Source organism: Aphis gossypii, chromosome 3 (assembly GCF_020184175.1).
Source record: "Aphis gossypii isolate Hap1 chromosome 3, ASM2018417v2, whole genome shotgun sequence".
Classification (NCBI taxonomy): Eukaryota; Metazoa; Arthropoda; class Insecta; order Hemiptera; family Aphididae; genus Aphis; species Aphis gossypii.
Genome location: NC_065532.1, coordinates 25,285,849 through 25,300,414, shown reverse-complemented (window position 1 = coordinate 25,300,414; position 14,566 = coordinate 25,285,849). Strand labels below are relative to the sequence as shown.

The following is a 14,566-nucleotide window of genomic DNA, read 5'->3' as shown; positions in this document are numbered from 1 at the left end:
ATATATAGACGACAGAGAGTATGCGTAATGTGTAGGTTGTTTGTAGGAAAGGGTGGGGGTAAGTTGATGATGATCCCCGTGTGTACAATGTAATATATATTTTTTACCATAGTCATCGTCGAAAAATAGGTGGTATGCTAATATATATATATTATATATATATTGACTATAGTAGAGGCGGCAGAACGGGGACAAGATAAAGCGTAATGTATATATATATACATGTGTGTATATATTTACCAACGTCACCACTGTCTCCTCCCTAACACTGCCTTTGCAGTAATATATATATACTATATATCTATATAATATAAGCGTTCGACGCACTGTCATTACGCGGGAAAGGCAGTGAGACGCGCCCAAAGGGGGGTGATTAATGCGAAATCCATACCCAGACACTTAACGCCGGTTATGTCAAATCCCCATCGTTCGACGCAAACTTTTACAGTGGGTATAGGACGACTATACGACGACTACACGACGTGTATACTTCAAACTTTTCACGCCAAACTTATACCATTCGTATATAATATATATACATAGAGAGAGAGAGGTACCGATCTACAAGCGCAAGGGTCTGGGCAATAATGAGAGACGGTGGTGGTATAATATGTATATATATATTCATCGAGAAAAACGCTGAAAAATCGGCAGCGAGAAGAATAAACAGAATGATGGATCGTAAAATGTTTGAACGGCTTTTTTCTCTCTTTCTCATTTCGATTTTCGTTTTTCCAACAACGTCGCTCTTAATAGCTCATTCAGACACGTTTTCCAAATTGTACAACGCCGTTAAACCCGTAAAACATTATAACAAATAAAATAAGTTTATGCGTGTATAATATAATATTAATATTATATCATATACTTTACATATACTACACATAATAACTCGATCGGATGGTTCGACCACTAAAATTTCTTAAAAATAATAAATAAAAAAACTGTATTTTACAGTACTTACACCGTATTATTTTATTATATCCATTATATAATTATAAATATACTTCTACAACTGCTATATATTGTAACAAGCTTATACAACTATACTATACCATAAAATAGCACATAACGACCTGGCCCCTTGTCCCCCTGTACCTATATAATATAATACACAGCTATAATAGCTGTGGCGGCTAAGACACTGTCGTGCGATGTTCGCGTAGGTGATAATAATATTTGTTGTCATCAATCATAACGTTTAAAACAGCGCATGTGACTTTTTAGAAACAACTTTTCCGTTGTTACACGGGGTTTAATTATCTCGAGAAGGGACCTGCAGCAATGATGGATGAAGTCATTTTTACGCGCTCACTGAGATAACGTTATATCCGGTCCCATCGCTTGACATATTTATTGTGTTTCGGTGTTGTTTTTCGTGACGAGCCTGGTTTTCTCTCTCTTTTCATTCACGTTCGCCAAACTCCGGTGTCGGGCGTGTCTAGCTATATTATACGAATGTTCTTTAACACCGTGCTGAACCATTATAATCATAACGAAAAATAATAATATATATTTTAATAACAATATCGCGTCGTCGCGTGCAGAGACATATGTGTGGTGCAAACTAATATGTTTAAATGTTCATCATCTACGAAAAAATAAAATTACATTGTGCCGAAAATGCAACGTGATTTTTTTTCTCTTGTAGAATTAACAAAAAAAACCTTTACCCAATACACGACTAACGCTTTTATTTATTCTCTGCAGACGTGGGTGGTTCGGGCGATGAAAACACATTGAGTTGTGTTTTTTCTTTATTTATACATTAAACATATATATACGTTGTTCGTCGCATTAGTCCCGCTCGAACGGCCTCCTATTTCCTTTTAAATTACATTACAGTCTCGCGTTTGTGCTCGACGACTACGTCGATGGCAAATTATCCGCGAGTTCATTTCATTTTGGAATTTCTAAGTTGTTCACTGCTGTTACCATATGCGTACAAACACTACAAACAGCCTCCGTGGAGTGCGTTTTCTTTAGCCTTGTTTTCGTGACGATGAAAAATCACATTCATTTCGATTCCACTTAATACAGGCGCATTAAAAATCGGTTTAATCTCTATTGGTTTTAAGCGTAGTATTCAATGTAACAATTGTTTATACAATAGCATATTTTACGGTGGTTCATCGAGAAAACGCCGACAGTGTCTTTCATCGATTTACGAATAATTGCGTCCCTGCATACAATAATAATGATTTTGTAAGGAATATAAATTGAGCTACTGTAATCCGTTTTGTACTTGAATTTAACAATATATCTATTATAAACGATATTGATAACCCTTTACGTGTAAGAGACTAAACGTTTAACTTGGAAATTTACCGCTGCAGTGTGTATAACAATAATTAATATAATACAGATAGTAGGAATTATATGATAATATCAAAAATATTTTATAAAGTATAGTAGGTAGTGGTTTAAAACCTTTTTGTGTTTACGGCTCCTTTTGATTTTTAAATCAAATATACGGTTTCTATCATACGAATAACGATAATAATAAAAATTAAAATAAACAAATTAACATAATTTTATCTGACTTTATTTAATAACGAAATAAGCATTGTCGTCATTCTAAATCGCAAAAAACATAAATGACCTTATTCACGATTATCGTCTATATTATTCATTATAATATTATAGTAGTTCATACACTATACACCGATAATATAATTGCATATATTATGTATACATAATCATGTACTATGTATAATGGGTATTGAGTCTTCGCTGTATCATAGATGCATAGCATGTACAATTATCATTATACCTACAATAGAGCGGGAGACTTGGGTCTAAGAAGGAGCTTTGTGCGTGTCGACGAGGATACAATAATATCATATACATATAATGATTGATGTGTGTCCGGCGGCGGCATGTCACTACGGGTGTGTTATTGTGACTCGGGTCTCCTCCGGGCCCCTTCTTCAGTAATTAACCGTTGCTACTGATAAGCAGCGCGTATCATAGTGGCGTGCCAAAGCGATGGACGTATACCAATATATACCATAATATACGCCTAATACGGGGTATAATAATATATAGCAGGGTAGTGGCGTGCGCGCAGCGTCGTTTCTATTTTTTTTCTCGCGGGTGCGCTACTTTGTACATACGATGACTTGCAGCACGCGTTCGCAGTTGCTACAAAGATAACAAGACCAGCTCTGATTAATGAACGTTAAATGCGCTTTTAATACGTTCATATACGCGAGCGCAAGGCTGAGGCAGTTTATATCGTATAATATCTATGTGTGTGTGTGCGTGTGGTTTGAATAGACCTCAACCCCCTCACTCTACGCCAGAGTTATTATTCTTCTAGACGGTCGTCTTTTTTTTCCGGTTCGTCGGATCGCTGTTGTCTGCGTATATGTAGAGCAGAAAAAAACAGAAAATTTAACGAATCAGAAAAAAAGCCTCATCGTTTATACTCGTATATACACAATATACATTATACATACACGATATACCTACATTATATAAATATATTATATTGTTCGCAGTTCACCCGTTGTCAGTATAGTACATATACAGCATAGCTATATATTATTATGTATTACGCCACGCGCACGGTAAATTAAGCAAATTAAATTCTAGTAATAGATTATAACGTAACATTTTATTATAATATTATTATAGGTTTATGCCTTAGGTTTTTGTTTCACGGTTGCTACACATCGCCGAGTCATGATCGTGGGGAAGAGGGATGGTAAGTTTATAATAAAGTTTATGACGACATTCACGAATAGAGCGTAGAAAAACACGATAATTATACAAAAAAATGTCGTTTTAGCCACTGATACAACACAATTTTAGCCAAAAACTTTTTGTTACCGAGGAATTGAATTTAAACGTATATACTCGTATTACGTCATTGACTACATTACCAATATAAGAAATTATTTTAATTTTTCCAGTTACTATAATTTATAATACGATATACTCGCATTATTTTCTTTTAAAATTGTATATAATGATTATCAAAATTTGTGTGTTTCCGTCGATTCGACGCGGTCTCGCGGGTTATATTGGAGATTTTGATTGACATTTCAGTTTCTGTTCCAATTCATTTCACCATAACGAATATAATACGACTGATATAATATGCGGTACGTGTGATGTCCGTCGTGTATTTGACATCATTTTTTAACCCATATCGATCGACGCTTATAATATAATACATTTATGCAGAATGGATATTTTGATAAAGTACATTTTGGCGGTCTCATGTGTGTGATTTCGGTGGTTATAAAATATGTTGTTGAATTTACAATAATGCACTTATGCACAGGAACGTGTGATTGCGCGGGTATGTAGGAAAAGAATAAAACATTGACCGTCGATGGTGCAGCGTGTTTGTATAATAGGTAGGTATAACTAGTTTTCTTTTATTGGCTTAACGGCAACGTTTTGCAATTTAAATATTCATCTACCCACATTCCTATAGTTGTTCGTGTTTAAGTACTACATAAAAGCTTATATTATGACATTCGATATTATGTAACTTTCTTGTATGTGTGTTTAATAATATTGATAAATAAACAGCCGATTTATGAACATCGAAACACGACAATGTCGCTTAATCAGATAAAATAAGTATGAACCGTATTTCCATATGATATGTTAAAGACGGGACGTCCATTTTTGTGCATATATTTTCATAATTTATCAATCATCTGCAGTGATACCATAGAACGATAAAACAATAAAAACTTGATTATTTTGATTCTTATAAAAAAAATCCACCGCGGTTCATCGTAAATGGAAAACGACGCAGTCTTTTCTACGAAAAAGTAGCTGACCGTTAAGTCGACATTGGGTACTTTGATAAATGTATGATTTATAATTACAATGCTATAAACAGTGTTTTGTATGGGAGGGGATTGATACAGTGGACTAAGTAAGTACTTCGACTAAATTTTCAAAAAAACATTTAAGCATATCTAAAAGCCCCTTCTTTTTATAGAACTAAATGAAGATTAATACATAATATTTGTTAACTATGTTTAACTTATGTAGGTATATAGTTTGTACAATTTTTTTGAATAGTTCAACATAATATTCCGTTGAAGTATATTAGCTTAGTAAATAGTCATAAAACGTTTCTTTAAATAATTAAAATGTTGGAGTTATTTTTGAAACTTTAATATATATATATATATAATATATTCATTATTCACATATATAAATTTATAATTTATTATTGATGTATTTAAGAAAATTACTAGTATTGTCTAAATTTTTTGCAAAAATCTACTACCTATATATGCTTTTGGTTCAAACTTTTAAAGTATTAATAATAATAAGTCATACAACATATTATGTTACTTTGTGATAATTGATTTTAGGATGTATGATGGGGGCGAATCTCCTGACAGTTATATTAGGTATGTTAATTATAGTCAGAAACAGTGTGTCAACAGAGCACCTCAATAACTATTTCTTTTTCAAGTCAAACATGGGTATAAATGTTTGAGCCTGGATTCGGACGTTTATGAGATGCGATAGAATGGATATTGTATGTGCGCTCGGTGACATGAACTCACGCGATAGCAAACAAAGATGATGGGGAAATCAATTTCGCAACGTTAAGTTTATGTGCATACGAAAACAAAATATAATGCTTATATAAATTATTTGCTTTAGTCGACGGTGGAATAATAATTACGATATAAATCAATGGCTCATAAAAGCAACGCGCAAGACAACGGAAATTATACTGATATCGTTTTATTGCATTACAATATTCGACTTAATGACAATTTATTTTCTTCGTCGTTTTTAGTATCCCTGTTCGTAAGGATGAAAAGCGTATGAGATTATATTGAAATCGAAAACCAGTTTAAGCTGACTCAAATCGATGAATGTAACGAGGCATTTTAAATCGTGAAAATGGCTCTTATAGATCGATGAGAATCATGCAAACCGTAAAGAATTTCATTAGATCAGATAAGTATATTATATTATTGTACCCTATAATTTTAACGATACTCGTGTTACATACGAAATAATACCTTAATAATGTAGTGTATCTTATCATACAACGTTGTTCATTCGATACGAATCATCTCATTCCCATGCACTAAACTCAAAAATATATAATATATATGCTATACAGAATAATTGTTTAATTATTGCACACTTAGAATTCTCTTGGAGGCTGCAGTTGTAATAAAAAAAAACACATTTCGAAACGAGTACATTCGGTAGCTAAAGAAATATAGCGGCGATATGGAGCAACTCTCCTTTAAATGCCGTTGGCGAGGATCGACGACGATGGTTCTTTTGTTGTAAACATTATTATTCGCAATCATTTAAGGGACAATAGGAACGAAAAAGCATTTGCGTAAGCACACGTCGAGTCGTACAGCATAAAAAAATAATAACAATAACAATAATAATAATGATAATAGCATTATTAACGTCAAAATATTTTATTAGTCACCACCATAGTATGCCTACAGGACGTAGGTATAAAAAGTATGACATAGGTAGGTACAATAGCAGGTACACCACCGAACCAGCCGTCACGATATTGTTGCGGTGGCGGTGGGCAGCTCCTATCGCTACCGCTGTTTCCACTGTCGTCGTCGTCGTCTACGTCACCAAGCGCGTCCCTTATTACGACACACACTGCACGCCAAAGCCCCTTTTGTCATCGTTTTTTTTTCACATCAAACCAGTTAGTTGTAAGACATATTATTACTATCAAACAACGTTCCTCCTTTTCGTCTGGCCTGCAACGACACTCGGCCGCATTGAATTATTCATATACGCATGTACAAATAGTACACTGCACACGCATACCTATTTATATATAATATTATACTTGTACACGTATGTATACATACGTCTTGTATACTTCTTCGAGGCGGACTGTTTTTAATTTCCACCGCAACGACGGTCGTCGACAGGTCTCCGCCGCGTATCGATAGTACCTACCTAACCTACATTCTCAACGAGCTTTATATGATATAAAAACTGTAAAATTCCGTGTGTTGTTCATGTACAGGAGATACCTAGTATACTTTGTCTACAATGTGGTCGCGGTGGCGTGTCGTGTCATGACTGTCTACGCCGAAATGCCTATATAACGCGCGTGAACCATATAATATATCACTGCAAGGGGAATTTGCATTTTGCATAATATATTATAAACTATAAACACTTTTCAACTGTCCGTTCGTCCTTGTCCAACTCCTTCCCTTCTCTACCCAGCCGAGTTACATTTCCTGCATACACGATTAATTGCGTTTCTTACGATATTATGTTTTATCCGCACACGTTTATGTCTACCTAATATACGTATAATATAGCGCGTGTATTATGTGTACATAATATACGCATTGCGTATGTTTGTTTGCCTATATGTTGTTCGTCATTCGACTTTGCCATACGCGAAATTCAGGCGATCGATATATAAGACCGACGAGCCTATACGGCGCGTGTATATGATCTTAGTTAATGTGTCGAAAGAGTCTGTAAATACGCCTAAATTTACTTATTATTGTGTTTATACGTACTGTAGTCTATAGATTGAGAGAGCACTATAAAAAAAACCATACTATATCGATCAAACTAAGTGGTGGAGGGAAGTAAAAATCACCCTTTTCAAAAATCAATTAGAACTACCAGACATTATAATATAATATACCTATTCGTGCGAGTTTTTTTTTTTCGTTCTTTAGAAATAAAGGAGCTGATTTGGATCAGAGTGTATATATATATAGCCGCGCAGAACAAGAGCTACTGCGAGTTATAGAATATAATATAACATAATATAATATAATATAATATAATATAGGTATATATATATATATAGCTGTCACCGAGGTGGCAAGAGGCGTTGACACTTGTTTGATGGAAGACACTATAACCGAAAAGCTGCGGCGGTGGCACATTATATTTGAACGCGGCGACAGAAATACGCGCGCGCGGCGTAAACGAGCACAAAAGGAACGGCGTTGTGGTGAAATAGCAGAGGCAATAATTATATATCGGGCACCAAGATGGATCACCGCTACCACCGATGATGCCGCCGCCGCCACTGACGACAATGCTAGGGCGGCGACGGCAGCGGCGGAGAGTGTCCCCTTTTCATCGCGCCACTGGCAATACCAATTTTCTTTTGACCCTTTTCATTATTGAAACGCGCGAGAGCGTTTTACTCTCCCGCCGAGAATTTGATTGAATACTTATATCCCACTACTATGCGTACACCACTACCCACGGAACGCGTCTGCTGTCTCAAGCTCCTCTTGTGCGTGCGATGTGTCCCACGCCGCCACTCGATCGGATTAAGTTTTTAAATAAAAAATAATAATAATAATAATAATAATAATAATAATAACATACAATTTCCACGGAGGTTTTAAATTAAGTTAATGATTCGTTACGACGGATCTTTCTCATTCTCTCTCACTCTCTCAATATATACATCATCCTCTCCTCTTTTACGCGATTTTATACGCGTGAATACAATATTATAATATTTTATTGTATACTCATGTACACTCACGATTTTTCGAGCGTACACTAGTGCTCGGCGAAGGTTTTGTGGTAGAAATAAAAATAATAAAAGAAAATAAAAGAAAAATTCACGCTCACAAGTTCAACCTACTATGAACGAACAAGTGTTGACTAACATAAAGTTATTAAAAGAAACATTTTTAAAGAGTAATCGTATTTATATAATTATTATTAAATATGTAAATATTATGTGATAGATTTATTAAAACGTGAATAGAACTTTTCCTACCATTATTAATTTGAAATTAAAAAAAAACAATACGGTTAGAAATCTATAAATGGTGGAAAAATAAAATAAATAATATATTTTGTTTATTTTAAAAGTATTTTACAACTTTAAAAAAAATCTCAATATTTATTTTAAAATTGAATTTGGTTTAATTTTCACTGGTTTCAAAAAAGTTTTTACTGCGAACATACATGCCACATAACTGATTTATAATAAACTCTGATTGAGAACTTTCATTTCGACAAGTTTTTGATTTAATTTACAATTCTTCTCAGTCGGAACGGTAGTCTCACAATTGAGTTATACAGTCGACAAAACAAAATATCAGATTACATTTCGTTCTGCTGTTTCCTATTATATACATCGTCCGTATAGTAAACACTAAATATATTAAATTGTATGTAAGGATAATATAGGCCACCTCAATTTATTTGCAGTTTTTTGAAAAAAATATTGTAATTATTATATAACATAATTAACATCAGCTCAGGTGACATTAATATAATATTTTTATTTTATATACCTTATATATATAAACTAATAGTATACTACCTATACCCCATGTTAATTGTTCATTGTTGAATACAAAATAGAAATATTATTTTATAATCATGAAGTATTTCCATAAACTCAAAGATATTTAGCCTTAACTCTCTATTTTTGTTTTTATTTTATTATTCACTCAAAAGGGTTTGTACGGTTCACATAATTGAACTTTATTCGCTATATTTTAATGCAACCGTTTATTTATTATACGGTACTGAATAGAAAGCATGTATAATATATATGTATATATATTATACATATATATATATATACGTATATAGAAACTTGGACGTGTACCTATACGTATCTATATGTATACCTACATGTATATTATGAACATATAGTGGTATAACAGGCAGCAGCACTGCCGGTTTTACGTCATGATTCATTGGTTCGGTTGTAAGGCAATTTACGTACAAGTCGCGTTCTTTACATAAACTTGGCTTGTAACTTTGATAATGTAAAATCATCGTAAAACTATATTGGCCGGCGTAAAATTTTATGGACACTTATATAAAGAGAAAAAGAAAGAAAAAAATAATAAATAAAGAAAACCCGCATGGAGTAACCACGATTTAGAGCCGATAGATTGTATGGACCATAAACAACGGCAAGAGCCGAACACACCACACCACTGTACAACTATATCTTTAAAATGTAAAGGGCAAGGAAGAGACAGACGCACGTAAAAAAAACCAACGTAAGAGAGAGTAGAAAAAAAATTGAAAAATAGTAGAAATACGGCGGTAGCCTGTTTGCTCGGCCGGCTTGAATTTATCGTCCCACAGGGATTCGGCCCTTGAAAAGAAGAAAACCTTTAAATAACCATATAAATATGATCATTGCCACCATGAGCCGTGTGTATCGGTGGTGTTTTCTATTTTTCTCTTCTTGTTTTTTTTACGCTCTCCAGAAGTCCGCGTGCAAGCGTTATAAAACTAATACAAATTTCATGACCGCAATTCCGGACCGTTTCCATCCAATCACTATTGTCGGCCGCCCGTTTCCTGGTAGGTATCGATTTTCGCAGATGCCAAACATATCTATTTTCCATCGTACAACGGCAGTATATATATAATATTATGTGCACTGTGTGGGCCGTGGACTGTATAATATAAAAAGCACTATTACAGTCTACAGATATTATTTCGTTTCTAGTTAGTCCCTCGTACACAACCAAGGTATACGTATACCACCTTATTGCTATATCGTAGAAATAAAAACAGTTTGCCGCAAAAATCCAGTCTTACTAAAGGTAAAAATTAACAAGGAGGCATATTATCTCCTTCAAATTATTTGCAATCTCCCTAAAAAAGAGTTGACGAGTATAATTACTTTACGACATGTACTATAATATATTGGTTGTTATTTTAAAATAATTTAAAGTTTGGTTAATTTTTAGAGTTTACTAATAGTAAACTATAATAACTATATAATAACTATAACTATATTTTTTAACTAGAAAACCACAAAAATAATTTTATCAAATATACTCAATATAATATATAGAAGATATTAAAATATCGAAACGCCACACTCTTCTACCTTAAATAATTATTTGGAGTAATTATTATTATTTTTTTTTGCTTATTTAAAAATAAATGCTTTCTCTAAATGTCGACATTTCTCTTAAGCACCAGTATATATTATAATATATAGTTCTCCAAACGAAAAGTTTTAAGTATTAATATAAGGTCTTGTCAGTCGTCGTTTCTGACGCAAACCCTTTTAATTACATGAGAAAGCTGTTTTCGGAGGAAGTAATAGTTTTGAACAAAAACGAATACAATCACGACAGCATCTTCATAGTTTTACAATATTATATGTACTACGTACGTTTTTGTGTACAGCAATGAACAACAATAATAAGGTTAAGGAGAGGAAAAGTTTCGAGGAGATTTCTGTATAATGCTGTACAGTACACACACTGAGACTGGCACGCACACACATACATACACACACTGGAAGCGTTAAATGTTCGGAATTCGATGTGCCTTCGAGAAATCCGGGGAACAAAACGAGTTGATCAAGATGAATGGTCGGACCCATCTCGAAGCGACGCAAAAAATATTCATTATATATTGTGCGCCACTACACATTTATATATAGAAGAGAAAGCCATTTTATTAATAACGATCGAAACCGTCGAGGATGTTTAATGTATATTATATTATATTACGTGTTGGTATACCAAAATCTATACTTAAATAATACAAACTATATAATATTATATATATAATGGTCAGCAGTAAACCTATGTATCCGCATTAAAAATTGACGACTATTATTATTGTTGAGCCTGATATATTAACGCCATGCATATACAAGTCATGTTATTTACGTTTCGACCCACATTAATATTTAATATATAATATATTATACCGGACGAGGCAAAACGAAAAATGACAATTGACGAGTGAAATTGTTTGTATCATGTTTGTAAATATATATTGCGAAATGATAGATTTTCGAACTGCGTATAGATACTACTATATTAAATCTATACAACATAGTTTGAACGCGTCAATAATGTTTGTTATATTTGTACGTGACAGTATCAGATTTAGGCGTAGGTAATGGGAACATGCTGCTGGTGTATTGACTATAGAGTCTCCGACCAGTTTCTCGATCAGTAGAGTATAAATATGTAATATAAAATAATAGTGGTGGCATTATGATGATATGATTAAAACACCCGGGGCTTGGATTTTTTCTCTCGCTAAAGTGGTTCACTCTCTAAAACATTGGGAACACATCGTACGATTTTAATATATACATATATATCAGTGCAACTCGACAGTGCTACTTTGTAGCACCTCACACCTGCGTGCAGTGTGTACGAAAATATTGTAATAATAGCGGAGCTCTGCAGTAATCGTAATATATTGCAATAATCACTGTGGCTACACGCTGGTGATGAAATAACACGAAAAGAAATTTACTCTCAATGTATACGTTTTTTTACGATGCAGATATAAAAACATATTCTATATTGTTTCAGTGGTAAGCGGTAAACGTAAAATTGAGTCTTTCCGAAAAAAAAATATTCGATCCCCTCGGTCGAATTGTTTAACAAGCTATTGAACTCGTATTTTTGCACGCCGTAGGGATAAACGAATGACAATTGTAATAGATATAATTGGTAACTGAATTCCCGGGTACGCGATCGTATTGTAACGTAAGATGCACCGGCCGCGCCCAGGGAATGATAATTCAAACGTAATTGTCACCCGAAGGGCAAAAGTTTCGTCACCGGGCGAAGAGGGGTCTGAAAAAAGGGTCGAATTCGACACACGTCCACTGTGCACCGTAGTCGTTCTCAGTCTGAAACTTTTATTCAGCGATGCGGTGGATGCCACAGTTATTACGCAATTTATAGCTACGTCGATACAAAAAACCACGAAAAACAAATTGTATATGTATATATATAAATATTTGGTTTGTTTAATACAATTTAGGTGCTAGTAGTGCTAACCACCAGGCGGCAAGGAAGGGAAAAATAAAAGAAAACCTTTCATCATTTTTGTACAGTAAGAAGCACCTACATCGACCTTTAACGAACATCCGCTTGTCAATTATGATCAGTTAACAACTCGAAAGCGGGAAATATGCGTAAAACAAATAACGACCCATGAAGAAAAGGGTTCAGACGAGAAAAGCGAACGGTGGATTAATCATTAATCATTTTGTCGTCTTTGTCGTTGATGCTTTTCCAGCGTGGACGGTTGCTACGTTTAAAACTCCGCGGGCGAATTACAATTGCTCGTACGAAGCCAAATTATATTGACAACGTAAAATGCCTTGTTCAACGGTTAACCTAGCTATTTATCATATCACGAGTATGAGATTGAAAACGTCTAACCTACCTAACCATGGGTCGGGAGACATAATAATAATAATATAATCCGAAAAGCACCTAATACATTGTATTATGACAGTCTGCAGAAAAAACGACTTGTTCAGCATTGATATATGAATAACTTAGTTACTATAACTATATTTATACTATCTATGTCTAGATAGACGATATGAAGCAGTTAGATTTTAAATTATTAGTATATTTATGTATAATAAGTGTTTTATATGAACGTTCAAATTACAATTTATGTTATTATTTAAAATACGTGTAAACGAAACTGGCTTGGAGGAAAAATTGAATTATATGTCAATTACTTTAGGTTCAAATAAAATATATCTGTATTGATTGGAGCTCAAATGACAATATCGTTACGTCAATTCGTCCTACTCACTGAAATGGTAAAATTAACTCCAAATCTGTGTGTTGCTATGCACGAAAAACATAAATAGGTACATAATATAGGTACACTTAATAATAATAATGAATATATTGTACTAAAATATTTTCGAATTATGAATTACGTAATTAACTTTATATTGCTTTTTAAACGTATATTCCGTAAAAGTACACTTATATTTATATTTATATATATTTATATATATATAATATATATATATTATTATGTGCCATACATTGCTTAAAAATAATTATAATAACAGTTTATTGTTAAAGAGACAGCGTATTGCGTCTTTTTGTCTTGGCAGTAATGTAGATTGACCTCTGTGACAGAAATAACTGTAAGCTATAAAGACGACTAGGGAATATTTGGCATGGACAAAAAGAATATGAATAATTTCATAGTGTACTTTCATTGATATTTTTCTACTTATATTACACGCTAGTTTATTACCCCACATCAATGTACATCGTATGTATAAAAAATGATACTTAAGAGTTTAATCTTGGAGTACTTCTATCTCGAATACTATATATAACATAATGACAATGAATAATGACCGTTAGACTTAAAACATATCAAGTACAGAAGTTTTATGTTTATTTCCACTTCTATATTTTATGTGGATGTAATTTTAATAGGATGATTTACTTATATACATTATAGTACTATACACATATCTTATTATATTGTTTCATGTTTCAACATATTATATTATATCATCTGCACAATAACTTAAAATTAATTTAACACACTAATAGTCTTAAACAGTTTAAAGTATATATAATCGGTTATCGCGTTAAAACTTAAAAATATATTATCCAACGACTGCGGCAAACGACACACGCGCATGTTAAGTCGTATCGTAATAATTTCGTGGGTAACGGAATCTGTCAACACGGGATTATGAATAAACGAAAAGGGTGTAGTAGCAGTATATACCACCATCATCAGTGTATAATAAGATATATATACATATATTTATTATACACACGTTATACCATAC

General features: G+C 33.4%; 1 protein-coding gene across 2 annotated transcripts in view; it reads right to left on the bottom strand.

Annotated features, from left to right (window-relative positions):
• The window catches only part of LOC114131492 (transcription factor SOX-5), a 157,551-nt gene that overhangs the window by 85,178 nt on the left and 57,807 nt on the right, over positions 1–14,566 (bottom strand). The window lies entirely within an intron of this gene.